The sequence below is a fragment of the Bos javanicus genome, chromosome 7 (assembly GCF_032452875.1).
Source record: "Bos javanicus breed banteng chromosome 7, ARS-OSU_banteng_1.0, whole genome shotgun sequence".
In the NCBI taxonomy this organism is placed as follows: Eukaryota; Metazoa; Chordata; class Mammalia; order Artiodactyla; family Bovidae; genus Bos; species Bos javanicus.
In genome coordinates, this window is record NC_083874.1 from 67,112,827 (window position 1) to 67,125,983 (window position 13,157).

At 40.4% G+C, this 13,157-nt stretch overlaps 1 protein-coding gene across 5 annotated transcripts in view; it reads left to right on the plus strand.

Annotated features, from left to right (window-relative positions):
- The window catches only part of SGCD (sarcoglycan delta), a 1,108,732-nt gene that overhangs the window by 658,716 nt on the left and 436,859 nt on the right, over positions 1–13,157 (plus strand). Inside the window, exon 1 of one of the 5 annotated variants that reach the window (XM_061424146.1) lies at positions 4,414–4,714. The exons of the other annotated variants lie outside the window; for them this stretch is intronic. The gene's annotated coding sequence lies outside the window, so the exon portion shown is untranslated. Of the gene's footprint in view, positions 1–4,413; positions 4,715–13,157 lie in introns of those variants that run through there. 5 annotated transcript variants of the gene reach the window in all.

The window sequence follows — 13,157 nt, forward strand, 5'->3', positions numbered from 1 at the left end:
GAAATTAGATGCATATTCCTGACTTGGATTAAAAAACTGCATTCACTTACTTGAAAATATCTATTGTATACTTCCTAAAAGCTTTGCAGTATGCACAGAACTAGGATACAGTAGGGAGAAAGCAAGGCTAATTTCAGGCCTGAAGGAGAATATTTAGTTTTTAGCAGGAAAGATTAACATGATTCAAACAAAAATACAAATAAATACATAATCACATCTATGTGTGCAAGTTTGGGGATGTATATAACAGGGGATTTTTAGTTCTGGGGTTCAGATACCTGAATCCTAGAGAAAGTGATAACAGAACATGAGTTTAAAGATTGAATTAGTAGTTAAGTAGAAGAAAACATAAGAGTGGAGCTGTATTTTCAGGAGAGAGTAGCTTTTTTTTTTTTTTTAAGATTTTCAAGTAAAAAGATATGTGATTTCTTTGAAGCACTGGAAGAAGAGGGAGACTGACAGCAGATGAGACTGAAGATGTAGACAAGGGACCAGATCAAGCCGGGCCTTTCAAGTCTTAGTGATGGCGGCCATTTTTCCCTTTCAAGCCATCTAAGAATCTGAGCACACAGAGTGACACAATTAGGCTTATGATGGAAAAGTTAGGCTATCACTGTAACTTAGTGATTCTTAGGTCTGGCTCATACTAAAGTCATTTTCATTTTGGCCAAATCGTTTTGTGGGTGGTGTGGAGCTCAAAACAAAATACTATTACCTGGTCCCTATCCCATTCCCACAGAATCAAAATCTATTTGATTTGGGGCTCCTAGCTCTAGTTATTTTAAAAGCTCCCTTCAGGTGATGTTTGGGATCTTTATTCAGTTGTCAGCAACGTATCAAACAAAGCACATTTCTGTTAAATAATTAAGAGGGCATGTTAAACAATTGCCACATATGAGTTTGACAGAATGTGACCACTTGCTGGTCTGATAATTCAAGTTTTGGATATTTTTCTTAACATTAGAAGAAGTAAGAAACTTTTTAGAAGTTTCCAGCTAGTAGTAATGAATGGTGTTTCAGTGAGTTATCCCTCTTCAAATAGACAAGTTGAAAGGAGCCAGGTAGTTAGTCTGTGGAGAGACATTGCATGTCTCAAAGCAGCATCCTTTTGATTAAATCATCATTAACTGCCTTTGTATAAAGTCTGACCTTGATTTTTCCAGTTGTTTTATGATTTTTGCTTTTGTTTTGCCATTGTTTTATTTTATTTTATTTTTTAACATGTTTTTTCTTTCTTTCTTTCTTTTTTTAATTTTTAATTTTATTTTTAAACTTTACAATATTGTATTGGTTCTGCCATATATCAAAATGAATCCGCCACAAGCATACACGTGTTCCCCATCCTGAACCCTTCTCCCTCCTCCCTCCCCATACCATCCCTCTGGGTCGTCCCAGTGCACCAGTCCCAAGCATCCAGTATCGTGCATCGAACCTGGACTGGCAACTCATTTCATATATGATATTATACATATTTCAATGCCATTCTCCCAAATCATCTCACCCTCTCCCTCTCCCACAGAGTCTAAAAGACTGTTCTATACATCAGTGTCTCTTTTGCTGTCTCGTATACAGGGTTATCGTTACCATCTTTCTAAATTCTGTATATATGCGTTAGTATACTGTATTGGTGTTTTTCTTTCTGGCTTACTTCACTCTGTATAATAGGCTCCAGTTGCATCTGCCTCATTAGAACTGATTCAAATGTATTCTTTTTAATGGCTGAGTAATACTCCATTGTGTATACGTACCACTGCTTTCTTATCCATTCATCTGCTGATGGACATCTAGGTTGCTTCCATGTCCTGGCTATTATAAACAGTGCTGCGATGAACATTGGGGTACACGTGTCTCTTTCCCTTCTGGTTTCCTCAGTGTGTATGCCCAGCAGTGGGATTGCTGGATCATAAGGCAGTTCTATTTCCAGTTTTTTAAGGAATCTCCGCACTGTTCTCCATAGTGGCTGTCCTAGTTTGCATTCCCACCAACAGTGTAAGAGGGTTCCCTTTTCTCCACATCCTCTCCAGCATTTATTACTTGTAGACTTTTGGATCGCAGCCATTCTGACTGGCGTGAAATGGTACCTCATAGTGGTTTTGATTTGAATTTCTCTGATAATGAGTGATGTTGAGCATCTTTTCATGTGTTCGTTAGCCATCTGTATGTCTTCTTTGGAAAATTAAGAACTACCCTACCTCTTTTTTTCCCCGAAAGAAGTTGGGCACCTCAACATGATTAATAAGTTCATGAACCACTTGCTATGATTTCTTTCGAAACAAAGGCTCTAGAACCCCAGACAGAAATCTGATACTTTAGAATTTGTCGTCACCATTTCCTCAGTAGGAATTCTTCCTTGACTTAGGGGATTTTATTTTGTAGTTGTTGCTGTTAATTTAGAGCATTGCCCATTGCCAAACATGGGGATTGCAATTGTTAATGGTCTTCTATTTTTAGAATGGTAATCTTGAGCTCTTAAGGTTCAGAAAGAAGGTCCAGTTCTGTACAAATAGCACTTTGTTCAGCATCATATAACTGACTGCAAATTTGGTTTCACTGTTTACCTTGCCTGTGAGTTAATCTTGAGGAAATACTTCAGTGTTATGTGTAGAGAATAAATGAAGCGTAGTCATGTGGTTGGCTAATGTTCCAACACAGCATTAGGACGCTTGTCTATGCTTAAAGTGGTAGACCCCTATTATGTAAAGGTAGTTGGCAGAAAAGTTAATTAGCCAATAAAATAGTTGATTCTAGGAACTCAAACTAAATGTGAGAGTACAATTTTGCTTTTCAGTGAGAGAAAGAGTCTGGTTTTTGCTCAATTCAATAAAAGGAAAAGTAAACCAAAATGTATTTATATGCACTCTGATAGACAGTTTGCATGAATTATCTCATCAAATTCTAATAATTCTGTGAGGTAGAGTCTGTTGTTATCTCCGTTTTACAGATGAGAAAACTGAGGCCCAGAAAAGTCAAGCAAACTAATCAGGATTCACAGCCTTAAGAGACAGAGCTAAGATTAGATCCAGGCCATCAGATTATAAGCCTTCTCTTGTGAAGGTTAGATGATCCTGCCTTTCCCAAATGATGCTGGAATAGAGATAACACATGGAAAATTCACCCAAATCTACTTTCTGGCCTCAGTTATAACATTAAGAGTCTTTTGCACCTCTGGACAAGTCATTTCATCATGTGGACCTCCATCTCCCTTTGCAAAATGAAGGGTTGATAGAATTTGTATTGGATTGTCTCTGGGGTTCCCTTCTCCTCTGAAGTTCTCTGATTCTATAATTGTGTCCTGACCTTAGAGGTACACATGCTCCTTCCCCTCCCCACCCTCCACAGACACTGCTTCCCAAGGCAAAAGTCGAATCCTCCTGAAGGAACCCATTGCAGTTTAATGTTAAACCCCAGATCACACCAAATCCATTATTCACAACAGCCCCTTAGGAACACACAGCACTTTTAAAATCTGGCAAGCCAGTTCTTCAAAATAAGTTGCTAGTGGGATACGATTTTGGAAGTACAATATTCATACCCCAAAAAAGAAAAAAAAAAAGCTCAGAATAAATGAGGCTTTCTCTTTAAATCAGCTTATTCTACAATGTTACTGTTGACAACTTAGCTTTGGCTTTTTAGATAAGGGGTTTTCAGTGTGGGAGAAGAGGGGTGTCCTCTTCGTATCTTTAGGAATTTCCTTTAGTGTTTTATGGAAAGGTAGACCACAGGGTCCAGGAGACAGGTACCTAAGACATTGATGGAGTGCCATCCAGAAATAATCACAGGTGCAGAGAATTAAGACACATCCTGATAAAAGGTACATTTTTTTCTCCTTCTACTTCTTTATAGAAAGTATTACACAGTCTGCATTACACAACACCTATTACACCAGCATGCAAATGTTACATTTTCAGACCAGCATCTTATAGAGCAGAGAGCCACAAAAGTGCCTGAAAAATAATTGCATTATTTTTAGTGAGATCAGTAAAAGATGCACACATCAGGATGCGGGAACAACTCAGAAGTACTGAACAGTCTGAAAATGCTAAAAATATTGTTCCCCTTCCAACAATTGAAATGTTGAACAAAGACAGAGACAACAGCAGGTAGGGAGATCAAATCAGAATTCCCATCTCTCAGTTGTAATAGGCTTATAATCAGGACTGGCAAGAGTGGGGCAGCTAACACGGGTCATCAGCTGGGGACTGTGAGAGGAAGGAGAAAGTTGAAAAGGGGTGGGATGGAGCGGCAGCAAGAGGAGACTCAGCTCCCGCTTCTAGCACCCCAGAGCAGAGGCCCTGTGGAGAATGGCTGAGAAATCAGCATTGGCTCTAGAAGCCCTTGCCTTTGTGGTTGTGTGAGCCCAGCAGACGCATGGGCACTGGGGCAGGGGAGCGCGTCTGTGCTCGACACATGTGTTTCCCATTGAGAGCTGGAGACAGCCCAGTAGCTGGGAGTTGGCCTGACAAAGCTGTATTGAAGTACAGAGTACGGTTTCAAAGCAGTCAGAAAAAGAACGGGAATGCTGTTCAGGAAATTCTTCAGGCATGGGCAGGGACTTGGCTGCAATTCTGCAGTTGGAAAATCTGACTGGGGCAGCTTCTGAACGCAGGCTGGGCCTGCTCACCCTCGGCAGGCCGAGTGGCTGCCTCCTTCCAGCCGCTCCACACACGCCTGGATTGTGTGGGACTCAGCAGCAGCTCTGTGAAGCAGAGAAGAGGTAGGGGACTGTTCGCTCCTTGCGTTTCCACGCTTTCTCTTCACCTTCTACCTGCTGATTGTTTGGAAGTACTCCGAGTTTTTGTGGGTGGTGGTGGGGGGCGGGTGTGTGTATGTGTGGGAACAAGTTAGAACTTCATCACTTAAACATCTGGTGTGGGGATGTAATCTTTTCTTCTCCCCCAGCCCTTCCAAAATGTGCTTTTCAGCAGGGCAGAGACGCTTTGAAAAGTTAGGATTGAACTGGCAACACCATTGTGAAAAAGAAGTCTGTGAACTCTTGTGTTGTCACCCTGTTCCAACCTTCTGTAACTTTTCTACGAAAAAGGACAGTTCATTGACAGAGAAGATAATTTTAGATGAAACTGTCTGTGTTCTTTGCTTCATGAGAGTTTGGAGAGGGGCATTTATAGCAGAAAATGGCTTTCATTTTAGAGGGAATCGGGGTTTGAAGTTTCTATTTTGGATTATGCTTTCAGAGTGTAGGAACAGAAATGTGCGTATGAGATCCTGGCATCTTTTATTATCATGTGGGATTTTGACTGTCATTAAGGAGCTCAGTGATATATTTGCCTAGAAATATGCTGGATCAACATGTATAATTCTGTTTCTATAATAATTTTCAGTTTTTCTGAATTGCAGAAGTATCTGGCACTTCTCTCAGAAAATACTTCTGTAACAATGTTGTGAAGTAATTATACTCCAATAAAAAATACTTCTGTATTTTATGAAGTATAGATAACTATAGAGTCGCAGAAGGCAGTAATTTACTCAAAATCAGTTGAAAGATAGACATGTAACCATGTGAATTTTATTTAAATTATTCTATTTTGCACCTTACTGAAGAGAGCGCTTTTAAAAATAACAAATTTTAGGTAATTATTTTTCATAGATATCAATTATAATGCAACTGATTTTTACCCCTCCTCCACAAAAGCTATACCTTATCCTACATTTAGCATTTAGAAAATGCAAAATATAATATAAACGCATTTCAGGAAGTGGTTCAGTTCTGAAAGAGCTGGACCAGATCTCACTAGAGCTTTGTGATTTCTGGCAGAGCCATGAGTGACAACAATGGTGTTTTCCACAAGGGGCTTGGCCAGGAGTATAGTTGGAGAAATAGATGAATGAATGGATTTGTGGCTGCTTTTTGAAAAGCAGAGTAGCTAGACCTCTTAGGATGGACCTCAATAAGGTTTGTGTTTACTTTTATTCTAAAATATCTCAACAAGTATCTGATATCAAAGAGATTAGTGGATGAGTAAAGAGTGTGGGGCTGGACTTGTTCATATATGTCTGCATAAGACCTGGATACGTGTGCAGGCGTTGTGTTTTGTCAGCGGCAAGTCAGCCCTCTCAGTTGGCAATTTTATTTTCTCTACAGTCTGCACTTGGAGGAGGGAATTAGGAAATGACTGGCAGCAGGACTTCTTATTCTGAGAAATGGCACACAAATATTTTCTTCATGACCGTCATCTTTGGGTTGGCTTGGCTTGGGTTGGAGTGAAGAGAATTTGGAATAATTCCAAAAAGGGGGAAGAAGATAGGATAGACAGTGACTATACTTGGGTTGCCTATGGAGTGCGTAAGATGCCAAGACAGATTGGGAAGCAATGTGAACCGTAGCCAAACAAACTGCCTGTGAAAAAGGAGACTCTGGAGCTCTAATGTCATGCTCCTCTAAATTTAGTTCATGTTGAGCAGTACTTTGGCCACCTCATGCGAAGAGTTGATTCATTGGAAAAGACTCTGATGCTGGGAGGGATTGGGGGCAGGAGGAGAAGGGGACGACAGAGGATGAGATGCCTGGATGGCATCACTGACTCGATGGACTTGAGTCTGAGTGAACTCCGGGCATTGGTGATGGACAGGGAGGCCTGGCGTGCTGTGATTCATGGGGTCGCAAAGAGTCGGACACGACTGAGCAACTGAACTGAACTGAACTGAGCTGAACAAGCATGAAATAACAACTTCACGTTGCAGGGCTGTGCACAACATTGCTTGAAACTTGGAAGAAACTCTATAGCTTCCCTCTTTTAGAAGTATGGGAGGTGGAAATCCAGCTCCGCTGACATTTGAAAAAAAGAAAGAGGGGTCAAGGAGGGTAGAGGTGAAGAAATGCAGGGCAGAGGTAGAAGCTACAGGGAGGGAGGAGTCGCCACAACGCAAGCTGGGTGGAAGGAGATCCATGTGCACGGATGAAACGTACATGCTAGAACAGCAAAGCCCAGTGGGCACCGATTGGTTCAGCTTGAAATATGGGGCTAAACCATGGCCTTGGTGAGCAGAATTGTTTTATCCTGTTCACAACTGAAGACGCCATGGTCAGTCCACCATGCTCTGCCTTATGGAAGTAATCAGAAAACACATTTTGTAAGAATGGCATTGCCCAAGGGTTCAGATTTCCTAAATGAGAAGGGAGCAGGCTCTTAAGGCCTTATTTTTAACCTGTATTTGTTCCGTCCAGAGATATTTCTGCTGGGAGTGATGAGTGAAGGGGCCAGGTGGAGATGGGGGAGGGGTGGCAGCAGGCAGAGCTTGTTCCAAGGCCTGCCCATGGATGCTTCATCCTTAAGACATACTTTTGAAAAGGAATATATTAATAGAAGGATACATATGCTTTACTGCAATTTGTGAATTTAATTTTATCTCTTTTTTTATTTTAAAAACATCTCCAAGGGCATGTACCACATTGTTGGTGAAAGTATTTAATATTCCATAGGGTGAAAAGGTTCATGGAATTATGGAATTGACCATCTGGAAAGGATTAAGACTCAACATCCTGTAGTCCAGAATCTGAGCTTCAGTGATATAAAGACCCCTTTTAACAGGGCGGGAGAAAGTCCATGTTCCCACTGTTTTAATTATACCGTTATTTAAACATGTACAAACCCCAGAATACTCACTTAGATATTACCTCTTTATTTTAATAATTTTTAAGCATCCATAACACTAAAATAAATATATGAATTAAATACAGAGTAAAGTATCTAACAATATTCAAGTTATCAACATTGGTTTCTTAATATAGAGGGTGTTTTAGTGTGAGCATGAGTCTTATCAGACTCTTTGCAACACCATGGTCTGTGGTCTCCCAGTATCCTCTGTCTATAGGAGTGGATTGCCATTTCCTATTCCAGGGGAGCTTCCTGACCCAGGGATCGAACCCACATCTCTTGTACCTCCTGCGTTGGCAGGCAGATCCTTTTCCACGGGTGTCACCTGGGAAGCCTAGTGGATCCTTCACTAGAATTTAATAAAGTTTACACCGTGAACATGGAACTGGAGATTATTCTGATTCCAGACACTCATACTCTTATATCCTGGATACGTACTTGCTTCTTCCATGACTTTTTTTCTCTTCAAAAGTACCTTCATTTGCATGCCAAGATATCCTTTGATGTGCACCTTGAAGGAATATGTCATTTTGTTATATCACACTCTTCTCCTTTCTCTGGTCATGACAATTGGAATCAAATCACTTGTTGCCAAATGACTGTACACTGAATAAAATGCACACACCAAAACCGCGAGTAGTAGCCACTGGTCATGACTTGGATCTGCATTTCCTAGGATAAAATTTGAAAAAAATAAAATAAGCACATCAAAGAAATGAGAAAGGAAAACACAAGAACAAATTTGGCAGAAAACTCTCTGAGTCTGGAGAAAGTCTGAGAATCCCTGTGCCTTGGAGACTCTACCTTGAGAAGTAATGATTTTGACCAATTCTGGTTCCATGGAGGAAACTCTGCAGGAATTTAGGAGGGAATGGCTCTGGAAACACCCCATCTATTTTTCTAAACAGTATAGCCACTTTTAGTTGTTTATATATATTGGGGTTTTGCAAGAAATTTCATTTGAAGAAAGAGTTTTAGTGCTATATCAGTGAAGGCTCCTTTTGGCTACAAATAGAAACCCTGCTCATAGAGTCGGAACATGTAGGACCTTACTTTTTGTGGATGTGATGTATATTACACCTAGGTAGTCCAAGACTGTTGTGGCAGCTGAGTGGTGTCTCCAAAGATCACAGCTTCCTTCTGTTCATTTTTTCATCTCCACGTGTCATGTTCAAGTCAGAACAAAAATGGCAAACATGAAGAAGAAAAATACTTCTCATGAAACTTTACCTCTTTAATCAGGAAGGGATCCCCTCCCACACAGACTTCCTCTGTCTCAGAATATACCCAGAACTGGGTCATGTGCCTACTGGTCCCATGCAGTTATAGTCCTGTGATGCGTGGAGGCCCTCTGAGTGTGGAATAGGAGCCCACAGGTCCAGATCAAGAGTTTTAGAACTCTTCCAACCGTATTTTGCTTCTATTTTAAAGAAGTATACACTGAGACTAGAAAAGATATGTTACCTGCTGGGAGAACACAGGTGTTCAAAGACAATGGCGATGCTTCTTGTCCCTTGACTCTGAGTCTAGTGTCAACTACTTGTTACATGCGTGGCTTAGTAATGACAGGCGATACTTTGGAAGCTGTGTCAGAGAAAGTAACATAATAGAATCTTAGTAGTAGGAGGGCCCTCAGAAATCACCTGGTTCCATGGTCTTTCAAAGCCTCTTGAATCAAAATTTCTGAGATGAGAGTTGAAAAATCCCTCTATTTTTAAAAAATTCCTCAAGTTATTCTCTTGAAGCCAACCAGACATTGGTCTTCAGAACTGAGTCTGTTTTACTTCATTCAGTGATGGAGAGCCTCACTGTACTGCAGAGCAGATCGGGGCATTATTTATCACCTCCAGTCTCCTCAGGTTGGGCCACATTTACATCTCTGTACTTTGTAACCCATGGCCATTGCTATACTCCTAAGGCACATTAGAGGATGGTAGGAGGCCTTGGTGCAGAACTTGAGGTGAAGAGAAGGAATAAGAGTAGTGGTGGCCACAAATCTTGGGATAGGTCCTGAGGCTGCTAAGAGCTGAATCTCAGTTTTTCCAACTGTAAAATGGGATCAGATGCCTGTAAAGTGTTTTCTCTCGCCTTCTACTGTTTTTTTCATTCTTAAACTCTATCTCTTTATGAATGTATTAAAATCTTTCTCTCTCCATTGTCTTTTCTGCACCCTTCTCTTTACCCTTTCTCTGAACACGGTCTAGGCAGCCTCCTCCTGACAAAAATAAAATTCCCTAAACTCAATTCCAGTCATCTAACAGGGGCGTACTGTATGAACAGGACACCATGATACATCTGTGAACCCAAGGAGTGGAGGGTTATTGTAAGCAAGAAGCAGCACAGTAAGGAAGGAGAGTGGAAGAGGGGATGATCTTGTAGCAGAGGGAGAATGATTACACAGTGAAGTGAGCCTAGGTTTTGAGGTACACAAAACTGGACTGTGACCCTGGCTGTGTGACCTTGGGCAAGTTACATCCTGTCCGTGAGCCACAATTTTATCATCTTTAAAATGAACATGGTAGCATCTACCTCATAGTATGTTGTGAGCTCGTACTTAGAGTGTCCTTAGCTTGGTGCCTTGCACATGGTAAGGACTTAAGTATGTTAGCTGTATATATTTAAAATTAGTTCCACATAATGCAAACTGACAAAGAAGGAAATAGCCATGTCAAATGATAAGATGAAGCACTGAGACAATCGGCAGAGGAGAGTTTTATGCTGAATAATCCAGGTTACTTTTTCTTTGTCACCTTAATTTCTCTGAAGATTCTGCTGTCCTTTTTCTTTCACCTTTGCTACCGCTCAGAAAGGTAATCGTCTTTCTTATGGTTTCAAATTCCTTTTGTCAAGTGTGAGCTCTCTTCTATAAAGGAAGCCATGTAAGCTGTGACCTGTTGAGCAAGTCTGCAGGACTGGGGGAGGGACATGTCACCACGGTTCACGAAGGGTATAAATCCTGTGAGATTGGTTTGCTCAAAAATCTGCTGGTTGTTGTCTCAGTGGAACTCTGGGTATGTAGGTGGATATGGAAGTGGTAGCTTTATTCTTCTTTTTAACCAATAATGCAGTGGCACCTATTACAGCAAGCACAGTTTCCTGATAAAAACTGTATCACTGGGGATTAGAAATTCCCTTCTTGTTCAGACCACAGAGCCTTGCCAGGATCAGACTTGACAGGATTGGATTCTCTGATGATTTCTCTGAATTTCAAAATTCCTAGAAACTCTGCCATTATTTCCCACGGTCAAAATATTTAAGCACTGAAACTGGTCTCATAAAGTGCAGAGTAAATAAATATCAGAATGATCTCTTTTCTCCACTCCGTCATTCCCCACTACCCTGTTGTCCCAACTCCATCTGGGGTTGTGGTCCTGGGCCGGCATAGTCAGTGAAGGAATATGCTTCAGACCTAGAGATGCCTGTCCTTTGCTTCCTTTTCTTACCTGTAGTTGTCGTCTTTACTGTTCTATACTCCTTCTAGCTCTTTCCTTCTGTGTTTTTATTGCTTTCCTCTTCTCATTGTCAGTTTCTTTCTTTCTTTATTTTTTTCTTCTGTTTGTTTATGATGTTTACCAAAGTCATCTGCTTCCCTCAGTGGGAAGGAGTGCTGGCATTAGACCAGAGTCTGGACAGTGGAATTTTTACCACATGATGACAAACAGTACCTCCTAGGCTGGCTGTGACCTTCAGAGGTTTGTGGTCTCCCTTTTGTCACTGGTAAAGCTAATCCTGGCGTTTCTTAGGCCAAGAATGCAAACACCAGGTCCCAAACTGGCAATCCAGGGCTGGCCTCTGGACACATTTTGACTCATGAAGTGTTTTTTGGTTTTGGTGCTGTTGTTGTTTTTTACATCCACTTAGTTACAAAGCACTTACATGTACTGATATTATGTACAAATTTAGATCTCTAGATTATGTAGAAGAAGCTGGAGAATGGCATCCCTGGCCTGATTTCTCATGGTGCATCAGTTGGGGGAATGGGCAGTGGTTTTTGCTTTGAGAAGGCACATGTCCGCTTCATTCATTGATCCTGCCTGCCTTATCTGACATCAGTAAGCTCTCAATAGGGTGTCTCATCTTGAACACAGAATATAGAAGATCATTCAAGTGACCATTTTTTTCAGTTCTTTCAAGGGTGGTACCTACAGTATATTCTAGATACTTGAAAGAGAAGTTAAGACATCATGCCTTAATTCTCCCAGAGGACACCATCGAGATGGGCTAAGTGTCCATTGGGAAGAAATAGAGTAGAACAGCATAGTGGCCAAGAGTGTGGGTCTCATAGTTGGACATTCTTTGGAATAACCACCTCATAGAATTGTACTTAGGATTAAAAATTTGAAATATGATAGAAATCAGAACAATCACTGCCACTGGGGGTGAGGATTGATGAGGAAGGGACTTAAGGGAACTTTCTAGGGTGATGGAAGGATTCCCTGTCTTGACTGAATATTTTTTATACACATTTATAAAAACTCGAGCTGCATAGTGAATATCAGTGTGTTTGACTAGTTTTAAGTGATACCTCAGTAGACATATATACATGTGAGCAGGTGTATATATAGACATGTGTGAAGGCATGCAAAGTGCATAATAACTTTTAGCTGTTACTGTTATCCTGCTTCTTTCTGGACATGTTGAATATTAAAAAAAAATAATCTTTAAAAATTATTTCTTGACTAAAGATGAGATGACGAGATTTTTCCTTTCAGACCACAGATTTTATTGCAAGTATGTAAGAGCACAGATAATAGCTCAAGATCCTTGCCAAACACAATTGTCAAGGGATAACCTATGGGATCAATGCTTATTTTTTGGAACTATTGAATCACTGTAGCAGGGTGTGCCTAATTTGTTACAGCTGTTTTTCATGATGCTGTAAAAATATATGGGTTTAAGAGAAATATCAAAGATAATTTATTACATGGGTGAAAAATGCCTGTACTTAGAGTAACATGTGCCCTGGCTGAGATACAGTAGTCACTCAAAAAATATATGAAGAATTGTCTTAAAATTAGTATCTGCATTGAGAAATTTTAACTATAAACTGTTACAAAAATATGTTCTTAATTAGTAATCACAGTTTTCTGACCAAGTATACACACATATCTGAAAGCATTTAAAACCAGAACTAGAGCAGAGTTTTCATTCAGGCACTCTGGGTTCAAATTTTTGCTGTCTTTAACAAGCTGAATGACTTCAAGTAGGTTGCTTAACCTCTCCGTTTCTCAGTTGCTTTAACTGTAAAATCAGGATAGTAATTATATGTCTATGAGGATTAAATAGGTTCAGTATAGCATTAGAACAGAGTCTAGTACACAGTGACCATTATGCAAGTACATATCATCAGTTTTGTATTCTTTGTGTTAGGAAACCTGGTTTTGTTGTCATTTGCTTTTGGGTATTGTTCAAAAGGCAGCTGAATGTTGGTTGATGAAAGTGATATCAAATAGCAGCTTCAGTTGAAAAGACTAAAGCCTGAAATTTGTGGGAAACATGCTGGTTTTCAATTTAGCCGTCTTGTGACTAACTTACTCTGTGACC